Source organism: Pinus tabuliformis, chromosome 2_2 (assembly GCF_031772625.1).
Source record: "Pinus tabuliformis cultivar Carrire ecotype Pingquan chromosome 2_2, CPIR1, whole genome shotgun sequence".
Classification (NCBI taxonomy): domain Eukaryota; kingdom Viridiplantae; phylum Streptophyta; class Pinopsida; order Pinales; family Pinaceae; genus Pinus; species Pinus tabuliformis.
The window spans coordinates 687,327,273-687,335,131 of record NC_142300.1 but is presented as its reverse complement, the minus strand read 5'-3'; positions in this window follow the sequence as shown (position 1 = coordinate 687,335,131).

The following is a 7,859-nucleotide window of genomic DNA, read 5'->3' as shown; positions in this document are numbered from 1 at the left end:
CCAAATTTTAATTCTTGCACAATGAAATTTACCCTGCTTAAAGCATCAGCAACTTTGTTCAACTTACCACTTGTGTGTTTTATCACAAAAGTAAAGCTCTGCAAAAACTCTACCCACTTGGCATGTTTCTGGTTCAATTTTGGCTGGTTGTTTATGAACTATAATGCATGATTTTCATAATACAATATAAACTCCTTTGGTAGCAAATAATGTCTCCATTTTTTTAAGGCTTATACAATAGCATAAAATTATTTATCATAAGAAGAATACTTCTTCTTAGCTTCATTTAATTTCTCACTAAAGTATGCTATTGGTCTTTATTCCTGACTCAAAACTGCTCCAATTACAACTCCACTAGCATCTGTTTCAACTTGAAATACTTTTTCAAAATCAAGTAAAGCTAAAACTGGTTTCTTTGTGATTTTCCTCTTCAACAACTTAAAATTCTTGTCTGTTGCTTCTCTCCACTTTAATGGCTTATTAGTCTCCTTGATTTTTTCAAGAATTGGTGCACAAATCTGACTAAAACCTCTGATAAATTTCCTATAAAAACTTGCAAGACCATGAAAACTTCTTACCTCAAATATATTCCTTGGAATAGGCCAAAAATTGCTTGGACTTTCTCTGGATCCATTTTCAACCCTTCTTTAGAAACTACAAATCCCAAATAAATTAATTATTCTTTCATGAAACTACATTTCTTTAGATTTATCAGTAGTTTCTCTTTCTGCAGAGTTCTTAAAACCAATTTAAGATGATCTAGATGTTCTTCTTTACTTCTACTAAAAACTAGAATATCATCAAGATAAACAATAACAAACTTTCCTGCATATTCCTTCAAGACTTCATTCATCAATCTCATAAACGTGCTAGGTGCATTAGTGAGTCCAAAAGGCATCACTAACCACTCATATAACCCACTGTTTGTTTTAAATGCAGTCTTCCATTCATCTCCTTCTCTAATTCTTATTTGATGATATCCACTCTTCAGATCTATTTTATTAAAATACTTTGACCCGCTCAAAAAATCCATCAAATCATCCATGCGTGGTAAACGAAACCTATACCTGATAGTAATCTTGTTTATGTCTTTGGAATCTATACACCTCCTTTCTTTGGACTGAGTATTGTTGGTACATCACATGGACTAAGACTCTCTCTTATTAGTCCCTTATCCATCAGTTCTTGCTCTTGTTTTCCAACTTTTGCATTCTCTTGAGGAGTTAATCTGTATTTTGCTTTGTTTGGCAAAATTTCTCCTGGTATTCGATCAAAATGATGACTAATACTCCTGATTGGTGGCAATGCATTTGGCAACTCATCCACAATAATATCAGCGAAATCATTCAACAGAGTTTTGATTTCTTTAGGTAAATCATCTAAGTTTGTGGAAGTCAAAATTACCTTAGGTCTCCCTATGATATCAAAATGCATTTCTTCACCTTTTCCAACCTCTTACAATAGCTCCTTTCCACTCATCAGCATAACACTATTTCCAGGTGCTCCTCTGTCAACCTCATCCTTCAATGGCAGCAGTGTATGTTTATTTCCATCCTTCTCCAGAGTATAAGTATTTTTCCTCCCATCATGAATAGCTTTCCAATAAAACTACCAAGGTCTTCCCAACAATACATGGCATACATCCATTGGAATTACATCACACAATATCACATCTTTATAAGTACCAATCTGTATCTCTACCTTGCATTGTTCTGTCACAATAATCTAATGTCCTTTCTGCAACCATGACACTTTGTAAGGAGTAGGGTGTTCTGTCTTCACTAATCCTAGCTTGTCCACCATCTCTGTAGAAAAAAGATTATCAGTGCTTCCACTATCAATTATCACTTTAAAACATTTACCTTTGGATTTTCATGTAGTTCTGAATAAACTCTTCCTCTGAGCTGGTTCTCCAATCTCTTTCTCTGCCTTAAGCAATACCCATTTTAACATCAAGGATTCTCCTACTTAAGGGGATTCTTCTGTGTCTATAATTTGAGGTTTTTCTTCCTTTGCCTCAGCCACATTCACATTCCTCTGACTTGTTGTTCTAATATGAGAACAGTCCCATGATCCATGTCCCCATTCTCCACATGTGTAACACCGAATATCTCTTCCTCGACCTCTTCCTCTATTAAAATCTCCCCTCTGTGGTGGTCTACTACTTGAAATTCCTGCTTCATTCTGATGTTGTTGAACCCTTGGTCTGGTAGTTCCTCTACCTCTTACTGAACTATTCCCTCTATTCCTTTTATTTTGTTTCCTCAACATCTTCTCTTCTACCTTCAAACCTGCTTGATAGGCATCTTCAATGGTCTTTAGAATCAACAAGCTGATCTCATCCTGTATGTCATATCTTAAGCCATTGATATATCTGGCTACCTTCTCCATGTCATCCTCTGCATGTACTGCTCTAATACTCAATCTATAAAACTCTTATGTATAGTCTTTAGCAGAAATTCCTTTTTGCCATAAATTCTGTAACTGTTTGAAAAGATTTAACTGATAATCTTTTGGCATAAATTTAGCTTTCATTTTACTCACCATTTTGTCCCATTGCTTGATCTTGGACTTTCCTTTTCTTGTTTAGGGTGTTTGTAGTTCATCCCACCAAATAGCTACATGACCCTTCAATCTAGTAACTGCAAATTTCACCTTCTTTTTGTCATCAACCTCCTCATAGTCAAGATATTTGTCCAATGAACTAATCCAAACCATTAGCTCTTCTGCATTGAGACTCCCTTCATACACAGGAATTTCCACCTTTGTTTTTCCTCCTACTTTAGCCAACATCTTGATAACTTCGATAGTTTCATTTTCCTCCTCTAGTTCTTCCTTAGAATATTCTTCTGCAGCACTGTCAACTCCTTCATCAGGTATTCTCCTCTGAGCAATCTCCATTGTGTCCATCCTTGTATGCAGACTCCAGATCTCCTCTAGCAAAACTGAATTTTCTTCAGGTCTTCCTCGACCTGTGCCAGCTCCTCTCCCCGGTGGCATGTTTACTGTAGTCAAACTCAATCTCTATGCTCTAATACCAAAATGACGTAGGAGGTTGATCAAAATAAGGTGGTAGTCTCAAAACTAGACTATTGGTTACTTTATAACCTATCAGATGCATTTAAGAGGATTCTATACGTGGCTTACTTTATCCTGAGGGTCTCACTTTTCCACTAAACACGTCGGTCCCATGTTGAATTTCCCTTTTAAACAGCCGCTTCACTCTACATCGTTGATCTCCTCTCTCCAGATCTAACGGTCACCACTCACCTCGATCAACAAAATAATCAGGTGATCACTCTAGGCTGTTGATATCTTCTCTCCAGATCTAACAGTCATCACTCACCCCGATCAACAAAACAATCTAGTGATCCTCCATCATTGATCAAAGCGCACCTAATCCAACGGTTAATAGCGATATCGGGTGAGCCACTTGCACGAGGATTACCCGCCCGATAAAGTGATTTTCTCTCTCCACCTGAGTGCTACGTGTTGGTTGGTTAATGGAATCGGGTGACCACCCAAAATTACCACTTACTGCTTTTCCTTCACGCGATAACCACCTTTGCTGATAAAACCCGCTTTTCCAATACAACCACGTGCATTAAATCAAACTTAAATAAAGCACTTAATAATGTTTTATCGCTTAATTCCAAGATTACCCATTAACACTAAATGATTGTGATTAACGATAAACACATAAACACTGTGAGTTACAATTAAAGTGTGAAAACAGAGAAAATACCCGATTAGGTTAAGAACGCGGATACATAGAGGTAAACGAGAGTCCGCACCAGGAATAACACACAAATGCACACTGAATCAATTTCTTCAATATAATAGAAGTTATAGAGTCTTAGCCCTCTCGACTCAATTACAACAATTTATTTGACCTATGTCTGAACCTCAAAACCCTATCTATCACTCAAACTCTCGCCTCTCACTCAATTCTCAATCATCTCAGCTAATCCTTTTCCACTACATTTTCTTCTCTTTTATGAGTCAAATCCTATTCTAACTGTACTAACAACTCGATCTCTATTTTAATCAATCTAACAATCAAATCTTTATTTTTAAGCTCTATTACACACCTATGCTAACAACTTATCCCTTAGTCTAAAATAAGACAATTTTCTAATTATTACAATAATGAAGTAAAGATCATTTTCGAAAGATCCAACCCTCTCTACCAAAACTGGCTTTTGACCACTCAGGTCAATGAAATTCAACTCATTTAGCCACAACATGTGAACAAACCATCACATTGCTGGCTAAGTCAAGATGCTCCTACATCAGCACCGTACTAGACGGGTCAGATGCTATGTATCTTATTCAATTGAAACTATAAACCATGATGGAGGTTCAATTAGTTGGCAGACGATGGTTCAATCATCTAACAATTCATTTGACGGTTCAGAGCCATACATGGTGTCAGCTGGGGCAATTCTTTTCAAAGGGGAACGCCTTACATCGTAATTATGTGTAACTACTTCACAATATTTATAATCTTTATCGTATTCATTACTAAGATGATTCAATATGGGTAGAGGAAATTAGCAGTATAATTAAGGGAAATTGTATGAATATAGAAAATAAATGTTTTCAATAAAAATATATGAGTACTTGATTGGGAGTGCTTACATGAGAATAATTGTTTTAAATAAAATTATTTTGAAAAAAACTAGTTTTAGGAATTGCCATTAAGTTCTAATGAATTTTTGTATGCTTTGTACTCACACATTGAATTGGGGATATAACCCCCTTCACTTATCTCTTATCTCTGGAATAGTAGGAGTTACTAAACGAATAGAGGAATTACTCTAATAAGGCATAATTACAGCAAAGTGATAACTTTGGAGTTATAAGAAACATCCTTCAATTTTGAATTGACGATCAAGCGATTCTATCTTGGTATCTGCTCCTTCATGGATATATAGTTAAATTAGAGCTTTCAAAAAAATAGATATAGTGGCTAACTCGATCCTCGCCTTCAAGTTATAGGGCGGTTTGAAGCTCTATATATTTTTGTGGGAATCCTTAATTTTATAGACCCTAAAGATTACTATGGGTAACATTGCTAGTAGCCTTGTCTCCTATGCTTGACACATAAGAGGAATTTTTCCAAGTTACTCGTAGCACTATACCCAATGGAACCAAACTAGTAATATCATTCATAGAAAGCAAAGGAAGACATATATTAATAAAACGTATCACTTAACATACAAAACAATCAACTCGATTAAGAATTAGACGAGCAGGATATATTTGAAAAAATTGGAAGAGGAGTACATTCTTTCAAGTGCAAAGATCTACATGGTTGGGAAAAAGTTGTGATACCAATTCATATGGGTAAATGTCGAATTCTTTCCTCCAAATCAAGAAAGGACTGATATAAGGGTCTGAGCTAGGCGAGTGAGTTATTTTGGTATAGTGTTGACATGTACCCCATACTAGGCAGTGAAGGGTAATAATATACAATCAAAATCATGAAATCCTTGGTATAAATTGTCGAAGTTGAAAATTAGTGAAACTAAACCACCTAGTTGAAGAGTTTCATAACAGAAATGCATAAATATATCAAAATAAATTGTTTGATTACTGATAGAAAACAACTACCTAGAAATCAGACTAAACATTTCCTTAATCACTATAGCTGAATGGAGCTGTGGGATTTACTATTAATACGTGCATACATGGACAATATGAAAATGATAGATTACATCATAGTAGCCCTAAACATTAATTCTAGATTTAGTTCAGAAATTATAGAGTTTTTACCATAACCCATGACTGGAAATGTTATCCAAACAAAATTTAAAACAGAGAAAGAACAATGAAATCACATGAAAAGACTACACATAAATGAATATTTCACAACACATGAAATTAAGGATTCTTACTCATATATTCAAATTAGGAAGGAAATCTGAGAGTACGTCTCTTAAAAATAATATTGCCTGAAACTTTCCAGTGAAAGTATGGGAGTTGTTCTAGACAGGGGTGTAAATTCCCTCTTAAATATTTACATACAGGAAGTAGATAAAAATTAACCCCATAACAATTAAGGGTTTCATCTCATAAGTCTGCACTTAGGCTAGAAAGAACCAAAGGAAACCAGTAATGATCTTAGCAGGGAAGAAACTACAGCGTACATGAGAGAAAGTGCCATTGTCCTGATTAGTTGTGAAACGCTCTGTTAAGAAGAAAAAGTGACACAAAATAACTGACCTTCCATGAGCGAGAGAAGTCAACCAATGAATGAAAACATTTGAACCCATGTTGGGACCCACAAGAGAAAAACCCTTGAGTATGCAGGGGTTGGAAGTACATCCAGAAGAGTAATTGAGGGATTGATGTCAACCCTGTTGGAGAAAAAGAATGAAATAAATATGTAGAAAATGGGAATTGAAACCCTTCAAAACAAATTGTTTACCTGATGAAGGACAACCTACTGCCACGAGCCAATATATCCTTGGAATATGCAGCATAGGAAGGAAAAAAACAAAAGGGTTGCCTCAAATACAAAAACACTATAACACCAGAGGAACACTAAATGAAATTTCATATCAAAACTGAACATACACTTACTTAAAGCAGAGCACCAGTACCCCGCTAAGCTAGCACTAGGAAGCGCACCCAAAAGGGTTTCCCTATTCCTGCATAACAACAATTAGGGGTATATCTTTCAAATTTAGGAAAAACAATAGATTGTACAAGTAACCCTAAGCAAAACTTAATAAATCACTGTGGGGATATTTATAAGCCGAACCAAGAAAAAAAAAAGAACAGCCTACCAAGTCAATACTAGAAGTAAAGTTAAGACTATCCTTGTTAAATTCGCGAAATGAGAGTGAAGGCCCATTTATGTTCCTCTTTCGAAACAGAGAAGGTTAAAACAAAAAACCAATGTGATTTTTAGACAAATAACAAACCATAACACTTAAATAAGTTTGAAACTGAGCTTCCTTGAAAATTTCACCTTCTTCAATGGGCAGTGGAGGCTTTAGAACTCTGGGTAATGTCATAACGTCTTGAAATAAAAAGCCATCCATGAGTTCCTTCTTCCTCATCATGACGTTGTTATAGGAGATGACGCATAAAGTGAGATAGGAAGATTCTTGAATGAGGCATTATACAAACCCTATTGTTAGGGCATGAGAAGAAGAAACCATAGTAGTCGTTGGATGAGAGAACATCAAATCCAATCATCAAAGGGTGGAGATTACCATAGGCCATGTGAAAATCACATGGGCCTCACCTAGGTGGCGCAAGACAATTCTGTGTGAGAATCAAGTCCAACATATAACATTACAGTAGAAGGTCAGGTAAACTGAAATAAAGTTAAGTGATAAGTTAGAAGGGGGGGTTACCTCTATTTTTATGGCCATACTCTTCCCTAATACACAGTTAGAAATACCAAAGTTAAAGTTAGAGTGTGCATTGAATTAAACAAAAGGAGCTATAATAACATTCACACCTCACTATGTATATCCCGGTCGTTAGCCTTAAAATTAGGAAATGGAGTCATTCGATGAATTCATAAAGGAAATGACATGTCGACAACCTACACGCCTTTTTAACCATATGCCGAGGATGTCACATAATAACCAAATGGATCAAGAATTCTTAACACCACGATTGTATATGTATACATAGAAAAATTAGACCACATGATGTTCTCATAAACTAAGGTAATGATTAATGTTACCATGGAAAGGAAACCAAACAGTAGGAATGGAATAAACATTATAAGGGAATGTGGGAAGATTATATATATATCTTTATGTAGATGGAGGATTTTTACAATGGTATTAGAACCCAATTTAAGCATTGGGCCTGTAAGGAACCATCACAGTAAA